General features: G+C 39.4%; 1 long non-coding RNA gene across 1 annotated transcript in view; it reads right to left on the reverse strand.

Moving 5' to 3' along the window:
- Window positions 1–9,473, reverse strand: part of LOC138827876 (uncharacterized) — a 72,199-nt gene extending 62,726 nt beyond the window's left edge. The window contains exon 1 of the long non-coding RNA XR_011372191.1: window positions 9,432–9,473. This is a non-coding gene — a long non-coding RNA (uncharacterized lncRNA). The remainder of the gene's footprint in view (window positions 1–9,431) is intronic.
- Between the last annotated feature and the right edge of the window lie 12,069 nt (window positions 9,474–21,542).

The raw sequence follows: 21,542 nt of genomic DNA on the forward strand, positions 1-21,542 counted from the left end.
TGACAGTTGTACAAGAACTTTGTGAAAGCTCAACTCTTAAAATATATAGTATTTTTTAGAAAGTAACTTTTTTTCTTAGACCTATAAGAGATTTAATGACTAATAACAGTTGTCAATACCATTGTCTAGGGTGTTAGAATGCCTCCAGCCTCTCCTCAGTGATGGAAATGCTTCCCGCTAGGCCAATTTGATGACAACATAATATGATAGACCACAGGATTCGACTACACATTTTTATGAAGTCCAGCTCTTCTACTTTCTCCTGTTGTTCACTATTATTAAATTATGAAAAGAGAGAGTGACATGAGCAAGATGTTAGACTATGAAGTGCCAGGTCACTTCCCCCAGGGAAACATTACAGAAGAAAAGTTTAAACAACAACAAAAGAATGAAAAAGATAGCTTTCTAAGAACTCTGGAAACAAGTCAGGCAATGATCTAAGCAAATGCTCAATTGATAAATGAAGTATGAGTCAGCCGCTAGTGGCTCATACCTGTAAACCTAGCTATTTGGGAAGTTGAGTTTAGGAAGATCTGGTTGAAGCAAGCCCAGGCATATATACAAAACCCCCTTTTGTAGCAATAGTTGGGCAAAGTGACATTTGTCTGTCATCTTAGCTACACAGGAAGCTGAGATCAGGAAGACTGTGGTTCCAGGCTATCTCAGGCAGAAAAGTCTAGAAGACTCCATCTCAATGGAAGAAGATGGGCATGGCAGTATATCCCATTATCCCAGCTAAAATGGGAAATATAAAAGAAGCAGCTCATGGTCCCTCTATAAGTCTACCAAAGACTTAATAGCCAGAATATACAGGGAGCCAGAAAAAAACTAACCCTTCCCCCCAAAAAATCAATAAACCAATTTACAAATGAGCAAAAGTGATAAATGGAGACTTCTCCAAAAAAAGAATTAAAAATAGCCAATAAACACAAGAAGAAATGCTTCACATCTGTGGACACAAAGGAAATGCAAATCAAAACAACACTGAGATTCCATCTCACTCACTCCAGTAATAATGCCCCTCATCAAGAATACAAACAACAACAAGGCTATCAGGGATGCAGAGGAAAAAGGAATCCCATTGCCCTGTTGGTGGGAATGTAAATCAGAGCAACTACTATGGAAGGCAATTTGCAAATTCCTCAAAACACTAAAAGTAGAACTACCCTATGACCCAACTCTTGGGCATTTACCCAAAATATTATAAATTAGGATGCAATAAATATACTTATGCACCCAGGATTGGGAAGGTGGCTAAGTGGTAGAGTGCTTGCTTTCCATGTGTGAGGCCTCATCACCATATTAGCAGAAAAAGGAGAAGTGGCAATACGGCTCAAGTGGTAGAAGGCTAGCCTTGAGTTGAAGAGCTGAGGGACAGTGCCCAGGCCCAGAGTTCAGGCCCCAAAACCAACAAAAAAAAAAAAGATACTTGTACACTCATGTTCCTTGCTATAACTACTCACCATTTACCATGTACAGAAACAGCCTTGATGTACTACAACAGATAAATTGAAGGTACTCATCACCTTGCTCATGTAACAGTAACCCCTTTGTACAGTATTTTTACAATAAAAAATGTAAAAAAAAAAAAAGGTAAGTTGATGAAGAAAATGTGTTGAATTCATACAATGGAATTTTATTCATCCATAGGAAAGGATAATAGTATTTATGTAAGAGTGAAAAATGGAAAGTGGACCTAAGCAATGCCATCTTGTACCCACCACCATCTTAATGCCTTAATAGGTAACAGGACATTTCACTCAATTCCAAATACTGTAGCTGGGGCACAGGTCATTCAGAGAACTGCAGTCACGTCATCTCATGGTTAGACTCCAGGAAATCCCTATCCTTTACCCCCTGATTGTTAAGACTGTTAGATTCCAAGAGATTCCTAACCCTACCTGCACCCTTTAGTTAATTCATAACTGGCTTGTTTTGCTTCTGTAAATACGCTTTGCTAATCCTCATACCATGCAGCATCTGCTTTGATGTGGTTTTCGCCTTTATAAGCTTTATATTGACAACACTCAGGACTGTAGGTTCTTTGGGATGCTAGTCCACTTGCAGTTGCCAGCTTTCTAATGAAGATTCCTGATTCAACCTCTTAAAGTATAGCTTTTCTGTGTCTTGCTGATCAAGTTCCCATATAACAATAGAATCTAAAGACTCAATCCTTCCAGCTAAAAAAAATATTAGAACCAATAAGTATGTTCAGCAAAGTTATAAGATATGAAATAAACAAAAATAAAATATTTAGGAATGAAGTATTTAGGAATAAACTAAAGACTATTTAGGAATAATCAAGAATAAAATATTTAGGAATAGACTTAACCAATGAGGTACTTGGTGATGTCTACCATGAGCACTAGATCCCACAGCCACTTAACCATCATTGAGCTCCCTGACAAGTTTTCCTTGAATTGTCATGACTCCTTTCTGAAGTTTGTAAAACCTTTATAAGCATGTCCCCAAGACTCAGCCAACTTCACAATAGCAAAAAGATCACCATTCTCAGAGTCAAGATCACTCAGTCACTCCTTAAACCGTGGCTGTTAAACCCTCTGCTTTTGACAACATGTATGCATGACTATTGTTGACATTGAATTCTTGAGCTGCAAGGACAGTACACAGAGATTTCCTTGGTCTGTGACACCATGACATATAATGGAATCATTTGGATCAAGACTGAGATCATTCAGTCCTTTTTCAACAAATGCTATTAACTCATTTTGTGAGCTAACCACAGGTAGGTCTCCATCTGTCCCAAGGCCACTTAATTTTTCAAATATTAGCTCAAGTTTTTCTTCACTGATAAAACTCTCAAAACAGGTCCTTATCTCGTGGTGTCATGAGTGCTTTCCAGTGAAAAAAGCTCCTCTCTTGTGACAAACTCTGTAGTTATCCCAAGTAAAAACCAAACTGTTAGCATCGGTTATGTACATTGTCTTCTCACAAGCCACAGAGAAAAACTAGAAACCTCCTGTAGAATCCTTCAGTGGTTTTAGTTTTTCAACATATGTGCTAAGTCAGTAATCAAATCTGAGCTCATTCTCTGAGACAAATCAACACTCGGAAGTAATTTTACTTTGTTTGGTGCTAACAACTCCGCAGCAGCAGCCACTGTGAACTTCCTCATAAACTCTCCCTCTACAGGACATCTCAACCTCTGTGATTTAGCTTGTTCACTCCATAACTCCTCTGAATAATGTTGTCTCTGTCACAATGAAGACTAGTGAAAGCAGCTTGTGAGTCCAAACTCAACTGAAGAGCACTGATCTTTCCAGATGCATTTGGCCTCCCAATCATTAAGCTTAGCATGTTCTGAGCTGTAATAATGCTCCACATTAGCCATGCACTGGTGGCTCATGCCTGTAATCCTAGCTTCTCCGACGCTGAGATATGAGGATCATGGTACAAGGCTAGCTGGGGCAGGAAAGTCCATGAGACTCTTATCTCCAGTTAACCACCAGAAAATCAGAAGTGGAGCTATGGCTTAAAGAGATAGAGTGCTATTGCAACAATGAGATGTACAAGTCGTTATGTCAAAAACGAACTTTACAACTTTGGTGGGGGGGGGGGGGGAGGATTGGATGGGGGGCAGGGGGAAGATGGGAAGGGATGGGAAGGGGAAACATAGGAGGAGGCTACAATGCGTGATAAGAAATGTACTCTTTATCTTGCCCATGTAATTGTAACCCTTCTGTACAGTACTTTCACAATTAAAAAAAGAGAGAGAGAGAGTGCTATCATTGAGCAAAAGAGTTCAGGGACAGGGCCCAGACCCTGAGTTCAAACCCCACAATCAACAACAACAACAACAAATTTCCACATTGGCTTTCTTCATTACTTTATGTGCATCACCGCAATATGACATTCACAGATTTGCCTTTAACTGCAACACCAAAATAATCACTTGTATATTTCTCTGGAAAAGTCCAATACTCACCATCAACTTTTCTTTTAGTAGCCATTTGTAAGATGTCAGGCCTCTGAAATTTTAATAGCTACCCAGTGTGTACGCTGCTAGTGACTTGATTGCTTTGCTTTTGTTCACTGTTATTGAATTTGGAACATTTCCAACTTTCCTATCATCAACTCTGAAGGTTTCTTCTATGTACTGTCATGTCCTCAATCTTCATTTGAGATTTGGTTTTTATGAGGATTGGTGATCACGGATGTGTGGAGAAAGGCTGGATTGGAGTTGTCATCTGTGCTGACAAGTTGACAGCATCTTTGTCAATCATCAGAGACAAGGTCATCAGCATTGCAAGGAATCGGCTCATGGCATCTTGTCTTGTCATCACCAGATCACAACAGTTTCGCCAGTGTGCTAACACTTCCACAATGTGTGCACTCCCAGCCTGCCTGGCCCTGACTGTCCTCTGACTCACTGCAAAACAGGCAAATGGGCTGTGGGAAGCAATGAGGAGAATAGGTATCTGTCTGTCATGTACTTGCATGTATCCTGACTATGACACAATGGACATTCCTTGCCGGTCTCCCAAAACTCATGCTATGATTATAATTCACTTAATACAATGCATTAAACTTCAAGTTCTGCCTATGGCGGCTTGCCTTGACAGGGTCAGGCAAGGATTTCATGGGCCAGATAAGGCCCATAGGCCAGTCGGTCCCACTCCTGTGCACCCCTATGTTAAGAAAACACTAAGTATTTTCAAGCAGTTCAAAGTTAACATAAATTAAATGTGGAAGCAACATTCTATTCTTGGTCGCTCCTAGTTCCACTGCTGATCTCCCCTTAGCTATAGAAGTGCGCACTCGATAAATATGAACCACCAAACACAAACCAGCAGTGCTGTGCTGCAGAATATGCCTCTTGTCAGCTCTCCCTAGGACCTACATTTAATATACTTGTAACAGTAGCAAAGCTTCTGAGATGTGAGGTGGAAGTGTAAGTCAGAAATCATTTTGCTTTGTTTATTGTGCTGTCATTTTCTGACTTGTGGTAAAGGCCAAAGAATCTAATTCCCTTCACGACATGGATTAGAGTAGTTTATCTTTGCTTACGCAGATTCCATTGTAACACGATGCCCTGATCCATACTCTCTCTCTCTCTCTCTCTCTCTCTCTCTCTCTCTCTCTCTCTCATCCAAATAGAGACTGAGTTCTTAACTAGATATAAGCGAATTCAACATGTCACTCTGCTGTTAACATGTCATTTCTTTTGGGGGAAGGGAGGTCTGCCTGACATGAAATTGAAATATTAGCTATATCTCATATGAATATGCCCTTTATTATTTGAGGGTTTTTTTTATGTCGTGGTACTACAGTTTAAACTTGATACCTTACATTTTACTGTCAGGCACTAGGGCCACATTCCCAGCCTTTTATGGATTAAGTATTTTTGAATGGAGTGCTACATTTGTGCCCACATTTAGGCCCAGTGTCTTTGTAGAATGATGTGAGATCCACAGAGAGAAGAACTCAAGCCTTTCTGTACTATGAGCCTCCTCTGTACAGTTTCTGCATAGCTAGGATGATGGGTTAGTAGCATCCTGCCCTGCTTTTATTCCTTGAGATGAGGTTTTACAAACTTTTTGCCCAGGCTGATCTCAAACTTCAATCCTTTCAAATGGCTAAGATAACAGTTGTAAGCCACCAAGTGGTGGCCACTGTATACATTTCTATATTTACTTCCAGGTAGACATGTGTCAAGTAGCAAAACACTTACCTAGCAAGCACAATGCCCTGAATTCAATCTCTAGTACTATAATGACAATACCACCACTGCTAATAATAATATAAATGAAATTTTACTTTTCAAATAAGTAACAAATAACTGTCTCACTGACCATCTGATGTGTTGCTCACATAGTAACAATGTCAAGACAAGACACACAGAAGCAAGAGAAACATGAATAATATTGATCCTGTATTTAAGATGCTCATAGTGGTAACACAAGCCTATAATTCAAGCACTCAGGCTGATACAGGGGAACATGAGTTCTAAGCCCGCCTAGGCTACAGAATGAGATCCTATCCTTTTTCCAAAAAAAAGAAAAGAAAAAGAAAAGCTGGACACCTGTGGTTCACATATGTAATCTTAGCTACTCAGAAGATCATGGTTTAAAGCCAGCCCAGGCAAGAAAGTCCATGAGCCTCTTATCTCCAATTAACCACTGAAAAGCCAGAATTAAAGCTGTGGCTCAAGTGGCAGAGTGCTAGCTTTGAGAAATAAAGCTAAAGGACATCATGAAGGCCCTAAGTTAAATCCTGGGATCAGCACAAAAAGAAAAAGAAAGAAAGAAAGAAAGAAAGAAAGAAAGAAAGAAAGAAAGAAAGAAAGAAAGAAAGAAAGAAAGAAAGAAAGAAAGAAAGAAAGAAAGAAAATGTTCATATTTTCATCACTGATTTTTACATTAACTTTAATTTTAAAATGTTGTCCCCCAAATGATATTTATCATCTTAATTACTGAATTTCTTGGCACCCCCTTTAATTATGCTCATATCCCAGCAAAGCTCTAGATGACATCACAAAACATTTCAATGGAAAATAACGTGATTTCCTTAAGAAACCTATCCACAGACTGAGCACATTAAACTTAGTAACAGCCACTTGGAGTTTGTGGTTAACTACCCATCTTAGGTTCCTAGGGTTCCATACACAACACCACCAAGTGGATGGCTGAAAACAATGGAAACTGGCTCCATTCTAGAAGATCAAGGGGTCAGCGACGTAGCACTCTTTCTGCAGACGCTAAGGGACAATCCTTCCTCACCTCTTCCACCTTCTGGTGGTGGCTGTGAAACTTTGGGACTGTTCATGTTACAGAGGCAACCCTCCTATCTCTGCCTCTATTGGCACATAATCCTTTCTTTGTGGATCTCACATTATTGCCTGAAGATCTCAACCTATCATACTCTGGTGTGATCTCTTCTTAACTGTTTACATCAGCAGCCACCCTCCATCCAAATAAGGGCACATTGCAAGAGACAAACAAATAGAACTTGAACTCTCCTAATGTGAGCTATTGCTACACTCAAGATTCCACAGAAGAGGGGAGCCAGAGAAGACAGAGACGCAACAGAGAGTAAATGCCAAGTGAGAAAATGCACTATTTACATATGACCTCTCCATGCGGGCTTTCTAATCTCCTCAGGCAGACACCACCTTAGAGTGGTAAGCCATTTGTTTAATCATTTTGCTTTTTCCCCTGACTGCAAGTAATGAAATGCTGCACTCTCTAAAATAATTTCCTGACTATTTGCTAAGATTCATCTCTGACATTTCATTAAATATGATCATTTAACTGTACAAGTACAAATGCATTTTTAATTTAGCTTACTGCAGATATTTCAGATGTGGAGAAATGAATTCATATTGCTCTAGGACAAATATATCATTCACATATGCATGCCACAAAAGAACAAATTATTAAAAATTACTGAAACTTCCATGAAGATTTATATTTAACTTTTCCATTTTCAATCTCTATGTCATTGTGAAAACATAGAGCACGTTACTTTGTCAGCTGTGATTCTATGAAGAATGTGTGGGTTGTTCCACAAGGTTGTGATCAATAGCCTTCACCTCTGTCACACAACAGAGGTACTAAAAGAAATGGGGACTGAGGTTCAAGTCTGAGGTTAAGAGGCTTGCAGACTCATCACTAAGCAGTGTATTATCATTGTTGTCTATAAAAGAAAACAGCAATAGAAAATGTGTCTTCAATCCTGTGAACTGTGAGTCACATAAAACTTTTAATTAAAAAAACTCAAAATGTAAACCAACACTCTTGGTGCAGATTATCATTGGATTCAACACTGACTGGTAAAAGAATATGCTTGGTTTTTTTAGCCTGAAGCAATGAACTCAAGAACTTGCAAGTTCTACACCAGCAATTATCTCATAGGGTATCCGATACTACTGAATGTACTTTCATTACTATGAAAAGAAATCAACTTGTCTTCAAAAATCTTCTGGCAATATTTTAGATAGAGTGCTAAAGCAAACTAATAGAACACTTGCTTTGGAGAAAGTTTACTCAAATGAAGAAGTTGATGAGTTACAATTTTCAAAGTGCTAAAAAAAAAAAAAGGAGGGGCAGATATAGTGGAAGATATCTGTAATTTCACCTACCTGGGAGTCAGGGAAGAGTCTGAGGCAGGCCTGGCTAAAGCATGAGACCTTATCAAAATAAATAACTAATAAACAAACAAAAAGAACCGTGCACATAGCTTAAAGAACAGAGTGCTTGCCTAGCAGGTACAAAGACCTGAGTTTAAATGCTAGTTCTGCCAACAACAAACCAAAACAAGCAAAAATAACCCAATTATTCTACATCAATGAAATAAAAATAAATAATAAAAATGACAGGAAGCAGCAAAATTTCTCTTGAGCCTTCTCATGTATTCTAAGTACATTTTTAGACTGGGAATTCAGTGGTGAAATTTTCATCACTGTTCTCTACGGAATTCCCAAGTCATGGACTAAATCAAGATTTGAAGTTTGGAAGGTACTTCTGAGACAATGTGATACAATTTGGATAGTTTACAAAGAAGAACTAAGACTCAAGTAATGTGTATGTGCACACAATAAATCACATGGCAAACCCCACACTAAAACCCAGGATGCCTGATTCCAGGTCCAACCATGATCATTAAGAACTTCCTTTTGAAACTGAGTGAACAAAGGAAGGGATGACATTGTCTCAAAAGAAATGTTCTCATTATCTGACTTATGAAACTGTAATCTCTCTGTATATCACCTTTATAATAACAACTTAAAAATACATTTACATAAATAACTAAAATAAATTTTGGCCATGCGCACCCTTTTGTATGTAAAGATATTAAACTGTACAACCAAAGGGCCAACATATAGCTCAGCAGCTGGTCTACATGTGGATAATGTGTGTGGCTTACCTGCCCACAAGTACATGGATAAAAAACACATTAGAAACTGGTCTCATCATCCTTTCAAACAATACTTAATTTCAAAGAGCTTCTGACTCCCAAGTTAGTACTTGGCTAGCAGATATCTATGATAGTTTTATTAAAATAATTGATCAAACATTATTATCCTGGATTTTCTTGAGAGGGTGTTGCTGGATGAGATGAACAATGGAATTGGCAGACTGAGTATGGTAAGCAAATTAACCTCCTAATGTGGGCAGGCCTCAGCCAATTCAAGGTCTGAAAAAAAATGGCTCACACCTGTCATCCTAGCTACTCAGGAGGCTGAGATCTGAAGATCACCATTCAAGGCCAGCTGGGGCAGGAAAATCTGTGAGATTCTCATCTCCAATAATCCACCAAAGAACCAGAAGTGGAACTGCGGCTGAAAGTGGTAGAGTACTAGTCTTAAACAAAAGAGCTCAAGGAAAGTGCCCAGGCCCTGAGTTCAAGCCCCACAACTGACACACACATAAAAAGGTTAACTCCCACAAGTAAGAAAGAACTGGGCCTACCTGATGGCTTCATCTGGGACACGAGCTCTTTCCTGCCATCACACATATGCTGGGTGACCAACTAGCTCTTCCTGGTTCTCAGACCTTTGGACTCAAACTGGAGCCAAGCCAATGGTTCTCCGGAGTTTCCAGCATGATGATGGTAGATCCTGAGTCTTATCAGCTCCCATAAACTTCCTAACCAATTCCGTGTGACAGATCTCTTTATACATGCACACATGCACACACACACATACACACACACACATACAGTTTTAATTCTCTGAAAAATCTTGACTAATACAATGTCCATAGTCACCAGCATCTTTAATTTTACATCATTTTCAATTGCTTCTTAACATTTTAATTCTTGCTGGGTGCTGCTGGCTCGTGCCTATAATCATAGCTAGTCAGGGAGCTGGGATCACCGTTCAAAGCCAGCTTAGGTAGGAAAGTTCATGAGAGTTTTATCTCCACCAAAACACCAGAAGTTAAGCTGTGGTTCAAATGGTAAGGAGTTAGCCTTGAGCAAAAAAGCCTGGCCCCTGAGTTCAAGCCACAGGAGTTGCACCCAAAAATAATCAATTATTGAGGAAGATTAACTAAGAGTAAGGGGGGGTAAATATGATCAAATAAATGAATGCATGTAGGGAAATAAATGTGTTAACAAAGAAAGGAAAATACAAAACTCTTCATGCCAGAACTTCCAGTTAAGTTCTCAAATCCATGCCTCATTACTGTCACACATAAAAATGTAACAATATATTGGGATGAGAAAGCTACCATTCTTCAGCCCCCGTTTAGTGTGAAGCTAATATTCACCTGATCATCTGGACTCTCCCTTTGGAAGAGGTTTTGAAATATCAACTGAGCAATCACACTGTTTGCAGGACTACTGGTATTCTTCAGCTACTCACATTTGATTTGTATTTTCCCTCTCCTAGAGAGCTCCTCATAGAGCTGTGAAGAGTACAGTGTAGGAAAATGCAATTGATGAGGACTGGTTTCCCTAAAGTTCCCTCTATTTCTAAGTGGTAACAGAGAATTCTCCTTTGTCTTAATTCATTTTGTGTTTCCATAACAAAATGCCTGAGGCTAGACAGCTTAGAGGTTTATTTGGCTCATGATTCTGGTGGTTGAAATTTCCAATCCACCTGATGCCTATGTCTGGTAAGCCACGACCACCAACTTTATTAAAAATAGTGAATGACATGACACAGTAGAAATACAAATGAGTTTATGATACTAGAGAAGAAATAAGTTTTAGGGAAGGGGCCCTGGCACACTCAAGCTCTCTCCCTCCCTCCCATCTTCCCCAACCCTGAGGCTTGAACTGAGGACCTGGCCACTGTCCCCAAGCTTTTTTTCTCAAGGCTAGTACCCTGCCACTTAAGCCACACTTCTACTTCTAGCTTTCTGCTCTTTAACTGAAAATAAGAATTTCACAAGCTTTCTGTTTAGGCTGACTTCAAACCACAAACTTCAGTAGCTGGGATTACAGATGCAAGCCACCAGTACCCAGATTGCACTGTACCTTTAAGACGTTAGTAATCATTTCTATTGTGTTATTTAAAAACAATAGCATTATTTCGGTTACTTCTGGAGTACATAAAGCAACTGAACCCCATGCTTGCTCAAAACATGGTTTCCTATTCCTCATGGCTGGAAAAGAAGCAGTAGCTGGATTTTTATTAACGTGGGAATAACACAGATGCTTCGTTCATTTGAAGTGAAATGGCCTTAGTCTCTTGCTGTAACACCTTATGGAGAGGCCTAGTAGGCTTGTTTCAATTGTAATTCTAACCTATCTTCCTAAGATTTGTGCATGCAAAGCAAAGGCTTGTGCTGGAAACCTGGTCCTCAGTATAGCAATATTGAGGTCATAGAACTGGGCTGGGTGCTGGTGGCTCATTCCCAGGAGTCTGATATCTGAAGATCCTGGTTCAAAGTTAGCCTGGGCCAAAAGTATGTAAGACACTTGTCTTCAGTTAATCATCAAAATGCCAGAAGTGGAGATGGAAGTGTTTCAAGTGATAGAGTACTAGCCTTGAGCTAAGAAAATAAAAGAAAGTTCCCAGACCCTAAGTCCAAGCCCCAGTACTAGTACAAAATAAAAGGAGCCAGACCCTGTGTAAGGTGATTGGATCCTTAGGGACACTGCCTTCAAGAAAGAATTAATGCTGGCCTTTCACTGTGTGTTTGTTCTCTCAAGCAAAGATAAAGTAAGACCACTCCTTGGTGGGCTCATGGTCCCTTGGCTGCATAACCTGCTTCCTATGTTTCTCAATCACATGTGATACAGCCAGAAGGCTTTACGAATTGGACCTTCCAACTACCAGAATCATGAGACAAATAAATTGCTTTTTTGGATTAAATAGCCAGCACCAAGTCCTTTGTATAGCAACACAAAACATATTAAGATGCCAGCTTGACCCCTGCAACACACATAAAATGAGAAATGATGTATTCCTTCAGCTTTTCTGTGATTAGAGCCAGAACTCCACTCTTTCCCAGTCTCATCCCATTCCCTATCTCGACAGTTAAGTTCTGCACTCATTTGTTAATAACTCCCAAGGTTCCCACCCTTCTTCCCCAAGCTGGATGTTTGATGTGGCCACTCCTCAGAACTTTGAATAGTGATCTTTTCTATCCCCCTGTGGTGTGCTAGACCTGTAAGTTGGATCTAGGACTGATAAAGCCTTCTTTCTTTTTTTTTTTTTTTAATTGTATTTTATTTTATTTGAGAACATACTGTACAGAGGGGCTACAATTACATGGGCAGGATAATGCATACATTTCTTACCAAGCATTGCAGCCTCCTCCTTTGTTTACCCTTCACTTCCCTTCCCCGCCTCCCCCCTCCCCCCACCCAATTATACCCCCCTCCCCCCACCCAATTATACCCCCCTCCCCCCCCCCACACCGACATTGTAAAGCTGGTTTTGACATGACATTTTGTACTTCTCATTGTTGCAACAGGTCCACCTGAATACTTAAACGACTTGTTTGTCCCCATCTCCTCCACATGTTATACTGACATCAAATATAGTGAAAGCGGGGGTTACACTGTGGGGGAGGGACATACAAAGCAACAAAGAAATAATCTTATAAATGCGTTAGAAACACATGCATGAAAGAAACGAAAACATTAAAATACATATTTAAGGGTTCATTTTCCTAACATCACATTATCTGACCTTTTCCGCTTGACTCATACCTATACTAGATATTGCAAATAAGGGAAACCATGGGACCTATGCTTCTTTGGGCCTGGCTTACTTCACTTAATATAATTTTTTCCAAACCTTTCTATTTCCTAACAAATGGGGCAATGTCATTCTTTCTGATGGAGGCATAGAATTCCATTGTGTATATATATACCACATTTTCTTGATCCATTCATCTACTGAGGGACATCTGGGTTGGTTCCATGTCTTAGCTATGGTAAATAATGCTGCCATAAACATAGTTGCGCTGGTAGCTTTAGTGTGGTCTTGTTTGTAAACATTTGGGTAAATGCCCAAAAGTGGGATTGCTGGATCATAGGGGAGATCTATGTGAAGTCTTTTGAGGAACCTCCATACTGCTTTCCAAAGTGGTTGAACAAGTTTACATTCCCACCAACAATGAAGTAAGGTTCCTTTCTGTCCACATCCCCTCCAGCATCTGTTGTTGTTAGAGTTCTTGATTTTTGCTGTTCCAACTGGAGTGAGGTGATATCTCAATGTTGTTTTGATTTGCATTTCTTTTATGGCTAGGGATGTTGAACATTTCTTCATGTGTCTATTGGCCATCCTTCTTTCTTCTTCAGAGAAGCTTCTCTTTAAGTTGATAAAGCCTTCTTTCAAAGTAATTCTCCAACCTGAGTACCAAGCCTTCAGGTAGCACCTATTAAGAATGAATCTCCTTTTGGATAGTAGGTATGAATACAGTAGAAGATAGAAGACTAATGGAAGAAAGAAAGTAGGCTTCCCATCTAAACAGAAATCTACAAAGCCAGTCATAACCAATCTGGAAAATGTAGAAGGTCCCACAAGTCATTCCCAAAGCCTGTCACCCTCTTTCACGTTCCTTTTCATCCTTAAATCCCTGGTTCTTTCATTACTCCTACAGGCAGCAGAACTCTGACTGCCTTTCTGATAAGCATTCAGATTTCTATCACTGCACACTTTGAAAAAAATTTGCACCATTAGGTCTTCACCTCCCAATATGAAACCGAGTTGTTTTGTCTGTAATGACTGAATGATTATTAAGGCACCCATCACAGAGAAGTTCTGGCTGAATGAAGAGCAATGTGGTGAAGAACAGGGCTGAGAGTCCTGGGGCCAGCTATAGCCCCAGGAAACAACAATAGGACTTACCTATAAGGAGCTTCATTTACTCACCTCTTAAACACTGGCACTAGAAGAAGTGATGTTGAAGAGACCTATCATTCTATGTTTTGGGGACCTAAGTTCATACAACATCTTATACTTTTCAACACATTTTCTTTCATTCATTTTCTCCATCTTAGCTTCAAAACAGCTTGTGAGGTACAACAGAGAGACAGCATTATAAACCCCTACATGGTCAATAGGGGCTTTAAAGCTCACATTCAGAAGACTACATTACTTCTATCGGGCCACATCTCTCTGAAGGGACTACATATGGCAAGCTTTAGACAATTGGTAACAATCATAAGAACACATGGTCATATCTGTTTTGTAAGACAAGAAATACTATGTGAGGTGCCTGTAATCCTAGCTTCTCATGAGGCTGAGATCTGAGGATGGCAGTTCAAAGCCAGCCCAGGCAGGGGAGTCAGTGAGACTCTTATCTCCAATTAACTACCAGAAAAACCAGAAGTGGAATTGTGGCTCAATGTGATAGAGTGCTAACCTTGAGTAAAAAAACTCAGGGACAGCACCCAGGCTCTGAGTTCAAACCCCATGACCAACAAAAAAAAATGCTATAAGAATTTGATAATACCCCTTGACATGCTCAAATGTCACTTGGGACAACATTAGCCAGAAAAAGTATCTCCAAATTTAAGGGGAAGTTGTACCAGATCAGAAAGGAATTGAGTTCTAGTAAGTGCTGATTATTCAAAGAGGTACACGTTGCATAAGCAATATGGGCAAAAGTTCTCATGAGCAATTATCATTTTCCTGGGTCTATACTTATCAAAGGATCTTATTTCTAGTTCTACTTGGAAACATGTTGATTTGGGAAAGAAAATACTTTTCTGGATAGCAAAGAGATAGCCAATGGGGCTGTAGAGTGAGGTACTACTTACGATGAACAGAAACCTAGAGGAGAGAGATTTTGTATTGTTTTTAAAGAGTTGCACAAAGGAATTACAATTCCATAAATCTGATTAGGAGTACAATGCTTCTTTCTTGGAAAATATCATCCCCTTCTTCGTTTCCCCCCATTTCTCCTTCCCATCCCTACCCACAAGTTACATAGTTCATTTTTTACATAGTCTATATTGAATACAATGACTGTACTTGCTCACCCTTCTTCCTTCCATTCCTGTGTTCCTCATTACCCCCACTCAAAAAAAAGTTTCCATTTCCTGGTATTGGTCTTGATAACTAGTTGTTCAGAGGAGGGATGCCTTTCGATTTCTCCCTTCCTTCGGTCAGTCTATTTGTGTGTAAAGGCACAGGGCCCTGTAAATGTCATTATGCCTAATTGTATTTTAGACCTAGCTTCTACATATGATAGGAAATATGCATCATTTGTCTCTCTGAGCCTGGCTTATTTCACTTAACATGTTCTAGGTCCATCCATTTCCCTACAAATAACATAGTATTGCTCTTTCTAATGGATGAGTAAAATTCCAAGATGTGTATGTACCGTATTTTCTTAACCATATTTTCTGAGCTGTTTCTTCTATAACTAGTTATTGTGGATGGTGGGGCAATGAACATGAATGTGCAAGTGTCTTTACAGTATCCTGACGTACAATGTTCTGAGTAGATAACCCAAGAGTGGAACAGCTGGAAGTTCTATGTTTAATTTTTGAGGACTCTCCAAACCACCTTCCAGAGTGGTTGTACTAGTTTACATTCCCACCAATAGAGGAGAGGAACTCTTCATTGACACAGATCAAGTTAAATGCCATGGCACATGCAAAAGTCCACTTCCAATCACCAAGGAGATGACAATTTCAATCTTATTGTTACTAGTATCTAGGATTAGCCAATGGAAAAAAATCTCACTTTCGTAACAATTACTAGGATAATTTTAATAAGGACATTCAGTATGGTTTTATGTGGTTGAAATGTCCTATAAAATAAGACACTTGAGTCTTTTTTTCTAAATTAATTCCTACGGTCATGCTCTACTTCTCTCCGAATTCTGTCTCTGAGAAATCAGGAAAAAAGATACAAACATCTGCCTAATTCTGCCCCAACACAACTACTCAGAACTGGAGGGTTTCCATCACTTCTTACCCCTTTCACTTCTTACTCCCTTTTTAGAAAGGGGTATATGCAAAGACAGGCTTTCAATTATTTTAACAAGCTGGATTCTTATTCCTTGTCTACTCAAAACTTAATATGTAGCTAGGTGGTTCATGCCTGTAATCCTAGTGACTCAGGAGGCTGAGATCTGAGGATCGTGGTTCAAATCCAGCCCAGGCAGAAAAGTCCTTGAGACTCTTATCTCCAATAAACTACTAGACAAAAGACAGAGGTGGCACTGTGGCTCAAGTGGTAGAGCACTAGCCTTGAGTACAAAAGAGGCTCAGGGAGAGCACCCAGGCCCTGAGTTCAAGCCCCAGGACCAGCAAAAAATACTTTTTTATTGGGATGCTGGTCCTAGGACTTAAATTTGGGGTCTGGTCAATGTCCTGAGTTTTTAGCTCAAGTTTAATGCTCTATCTCATGAGTAGCTACGATTAAAGGCATGAGCCACCAATAGGCCTAGCAAAACGTTATTTTTAATGTATGCTTGAGTCCTACTTGTCTTGAATTACACAATTCAGAGAGGCAGAACTCTGTTAGTTTAATTCCATTTTATGCCATTCCATGCATTACACTGGCATACAGTTCCTGATGAGAATAAAACACAGATAATGTTGGTAAAGAATATGTTGATTAGTATGATAAAGATGATGATGAAACTCACAATGATTAATGATAACTCTAGGGTCTGCTATCAGAGATAAGCCATTTTTTTCATGGCTTTCACATTTCTTTCCTTCTTCCATAATATCATATTTCATTAAAAGGCTTTTACCTGCTCTTCGAGATGATTTGGTAGGGTGAAAGAAAATCAGAAGTTGTCCATAAGTCAGAAGGACTCCTGCTTTATCACAAGGGAACTCAAGAACAAAACACCTCAAATAGGATGAAAGAGAAATTTCAGAAGAAAAATAAATCAACATGTCCAAGATGACCATCCTTAAATAAGAGGCCTATTCCACTAGTATAGAAAAATCAACACAAAGAAGTTCAGTTTTGCCAAAAGATGTTTGAAATTGGAGCCTATCTGGAAGCAAAGATACCATCTAGTAATAAATGCACAGTCTGAAAAGGCAGGTCTGGGTTACCTCTTCCCATCAGATGATCTCAAGCTGATTAACCATGACGGGTCTCTCTGAATAATTGCTGTAATGACTCCAGTGAGCCCCTTACCTTGTTTGTCTTAGCAAAGAAACAAGTCTAGCTAGCTTAGAGGCTAGCCACCCCTAAACGTGACATCTCTAAGGAAGAGGCACCTAATCTAATGGAAGCATTATTTGATGCTGTTGATTGGAGGAAAAGATGGGAGAGAACGCAATAGTGGCTTCAAAGCTGGCTATAGATAAGGGTCTCGTTAAATGGTTGAGGACACTGTCTTGCAGGTTGACTTGATCTGATGACCAGTTAGAAGAGACTTCCCATAGCTAGAAAGACGAAAACATGTCACGAAGAATTCAGCTGTGGATTCAGCTCTTCCAGAAAGTGGAGGATAATTAGGGTTATGTGTCATCAGAACTTTTCATGTCAGCTAAAATGCACACACTTCCCAAATAAGAGACTGTCAGATCTGCTTAAAGCTATGAGAGACGGACCTTCATTCCAACCTGTGCCATCCCATTGGAAATGCCAACTTGTATCAGAATGCTGAGTGGTGAGCCGCTTCACTTGGGTCTTCTAGATTATTCACTTGTTTTGATAAAACTTTCTAACCCTTAAGGAAGTTGAGTATACCTGGGTTCCTCTAACACAGGCAGTTTGCCTCCTGGCCCTGATAACTTTTACAGAAACCAAAATAAATCATTCTAAATGTGAACAAAAAATGATCTCAACTGTCCATCCAATGACAAGATGTTTTCACAGGGATAAAAGCATTGTGTCAAAATTTCTATAATGCCCCAGAGACAAGTGGAGTTCATGAGGCTGAATTTAAATCATTCATATATTGTCTAACTATCTATTTATTTTCTGATGGCAGCAAAATAAATAAAGGCCTCCAACTTACTTGCTTGCTCAGCTGGTGCTATACCACTTGAATGACATTTTCAATCTGGCTTTTTGCTGGTTATATTGGAGGTAGAGTCTCATGGACTTTCCTACCCAGTCTCAGCCTCCCAACATTGTTCATCTATCTACCAATGTGCAGCCTCTTCTTTATGCAGAGCTCAGAGCACCTTATTAGACATATTTGGTTTTGTGTCAATCACTCTATGTAATATTGAGCTCTGAGAGGGCTGAAGCCCATATGTTCACCTTTTAATCCCTAGTGACTACCCCAGTACCTGGCACTTTGTTGATGTTGAATGAACATTTTTCTTTAAAGCCTGAGTCCTTTACCTTGGTTAACATCAGTATATTTTAACTAAAGTTATGGTTCTGAACTAATTTTCATAGTCTGTTGGTTTTATATCTGTGTTGTTTTTCTTTTCTTTTTCTCTCTTTCTCCCTGCCTTTTCCATTCTCTTTCATTCTGTCTAATAGACTTCAAGATTTTCCTTAAGGAAAGTGTTTGTCAGAAAAAGGAAAAAAAAGAGAACGGATATTCATTGGGTGATTACCATAATTTTGTGAAACTGGGGATTTAGCCCAGTGGAAGAATACTTGCCTAAAATTCGGGTATCTCAATTCCCAATCTTGATAATCAGGGATTAGAACAGATAAAGAATAATCCAGAGGAGAGTTCCCAAATAGCTCTACAAACACTAATAGCAAACATGATAAATGAGAAGTTTGACAATGTACAAAGGACTCTGTATGAGCGTGATAGGGAGAGAGAGGAGGCATCCCAGAAGTTTATACAGGAATATCATAAGCGTGAGGAAGCTACTCAAAAACTGATACAGGATTTGCATGAACAACTTGAGAATACTCAAAGAGAAAGGGAGGAATGGCGTGAGCAGGCAGAGAACACTCAAAGAGAACTGCAGGAATCCCAGGAACGGGAAGAAAGAGAACTGCAGGAATCCCACAGATGGGAGGAAGCTAATCAAAGAGTAATTCAGGAATTGAGAGACCAGGTAGAGAATACACAAAGATCACTAAAGGCATTCATGGAATCCATTAACAAAGAGCTGAAGGAAGTCAGGGAGACCACAAAGGGAATGCTGAATGGAACCCAACAGAAGGAATGGGAGTCCAAAGAAACCATAACCAATCAACTAAGTGATTTGAGAACAAACACTGAACACCAAATTAAGGAAGTAAAGAAATTCATACAAGACCTAAAACAGAGCTTCAACAAAGAACTTGAAGCCATCAAAGCTGACCAATTAGAAGGAAAAGAGATGAAAAACAAAGTAGAGAGTCTTGACAGCAGGTTAGACCATGCAGAAGAGCGAATCTCAGGGATTGAAGACAGCCTAGATATTATAGAGAAAGAACATACAACCATCCAAGACAAGTCCAAGAAATATGATAGGTCTATCCAACACCTGGAAGACACCATCAGAAGGCCCAATCTAAGGATAATGGGTGTAGAGGAGCACCTAGAAACAGAAGTTAATGGTCTAGGAAATTTGTTTAACAGGATCCTAGCAGAGAACTTCCCAAACATACAAAAAGATAGGCCTATTCAGATACAAGAAGCTTTTAGAACCCCAAATAGACCAGACCAGAATAGGACATCCCACCGTCACATTATAATCCACACAGGATCAACCCAGACCAAGGAAAAGATCCTTAAAGCTGTCAAGGAGAAAAGGGTAATCACCTATAAAGGGAAACCAATTAGAATTACCTCAGATTTCTCAGCAGAGACAATCAAAGCAAGAAGAGCCTGGAATGACATATGCCATGCCCTAAAAACAAACAACTATCAACCAAGAATACTGTACCCAGCTAAACTCTCCTTCATAACTGAAGGCCAAATAAAAACCTTCCATAGCAAAGAAAAATTGAAACAATACATCTCCACCAAACCAGCCCAACAAGACCGTAACAAAGGCCAAGAAACTGCACCCAAACTGAGAATCCAAGAACCTTAGGAAGAACCCAGTTTTCGCAGCCCCCAAGAAGGTGGATAACATGGCAGGAACTCCCAAATACCTCTCAGTCCTATCTCTTAACGTTAACGGACTGAACTCTCCAATTAAGTGACATAGACTGTCTAGTTGGATTAAAAAACAAGACCTTTCTATCTGCTGCCTGCAGGAGTCACATCTTGCCCGTAAAAACAAACACATTTTCAATGTTAAAGGCTGGAACAAAATCTACCAAGCAAACGGCCCTCATAAACAGGCGGGAGTTGCAATCCTAATATCAGATAAAATAGACTTCAAATTAAAATTCGTGAGAAGAGATAAAGAAGGTCGCTACATACTAATTAAAGGATCTCTCCTTCAGGAGGATATTACAATTCTAAATATCTATTCGCCAAACAATGGAGCACCCAAATTTATCAAAGAAACACTACTTTCCCTCAAATCCCATATAGATCCAAAGACATTAATTGTTGGGGATTTTAACACACCACTCTCCCCACTAGATAGATCAACTCGGCAAAAACTCAACAGAGAAACCGCAGATCTAAACAGCTGCATAGATCAACTAGACTTAACAGACATTTACCGAACATTTCACCCAGCAGCATCAGAATACACGTTCTTCTCAGCAGCACATGGAACGTTTTCTAAAATAGACCACATTTTAGGCCACAAAGCAAACTTGTCTAAATTCAGAAACATTGAAGTTATACCTTGCATTCTCTCTGACCACAAGGGAATAAAATTAGAACTCAACACCAAAAGCCACCAAAGAAAGTCCGGTATCACATGGAGGCTGAACAACACACTGCTGAATCAAGAGTGGGTCATGGAAGAGATTAGAAAGGAAATTCAAATGTTCATGCTATTCAACAAAAATGAACACACAAATTACCAGCTCCTCTGGGACACAGCAAAGGCAGTACTCAGAGGCAAGTTTATAGCTCTGAGCTCCTACATCAACAAATTGGAGAGATCTGAAACTAACAATTTAATGACACATCTAAACCTCCTTGAAAAAGAGCAGCAAGATAAACCCCAATCCAGTAGACGGAAAGAAATAATCAAAATTAAATCAGAATTAAATGAATTAGAATCCAAAAAAACTATAGAAAGAATCAACAAAACAAAGAGTTGGTTCTTCGAAAAACTTAACAAAATTGACAGACCCTTAGCAAATCTTATCAGAAAAAGGAGAGAACACACCCAAATTAATAAACTCAGAGATGAGAATGGAAACATCACCACGGAAACAACCAAGATTCAGAACATTATAAGGGAATACTTCTCAAAACTTGACAGAAATGGACCTTTTCCTAGCAAATATTGACATGCCAAAACTAAACCAAGATGAGTTAAACCAGCTTAACAGGCCCATATCAAGCATTGAAATAGAAACAGCAATAAGAGACCTCCCAGCTAAGAAAAGTCCAGGACCAGATGGTTTTACAGCGGAATTTTACAAGGCCTTCAAAGCAGAGCTCACACCAATACTCCTCCAACTCTTCAATGAAATTGAAAGAGAAAGCTCACTACCGAACACATTCTATGAAGCCATCATAACCCTCATCCCAAAACCAGGCAGGGACTCGTCAAAGAAAGAAAACTATAGACCCATTTCTTTGATGAACATTGATGCAAAACTTCTCAACAAAATTTTGGCCAATCGACTTCAACAATTCATCCAAAAAATCATACACCAT

Source organism: Dipodomys merriami, unplaced genomic scaffold (assembly GCF_024711535.1).
Source record: "Dipodomys merriami isolate MVZ:Mamm:240054 unplaced genomic scaffold, mDipMer1.0.p SCAF_16, whole genome shotgun sequence".
NCBI classification, from domain to species: domain Eukaryota; kingdom Metazoa; phylum Chordata; class Mammalia; order Rodentia; family Heteromyidae; genus Dipodomys; species Dipodomys merriami.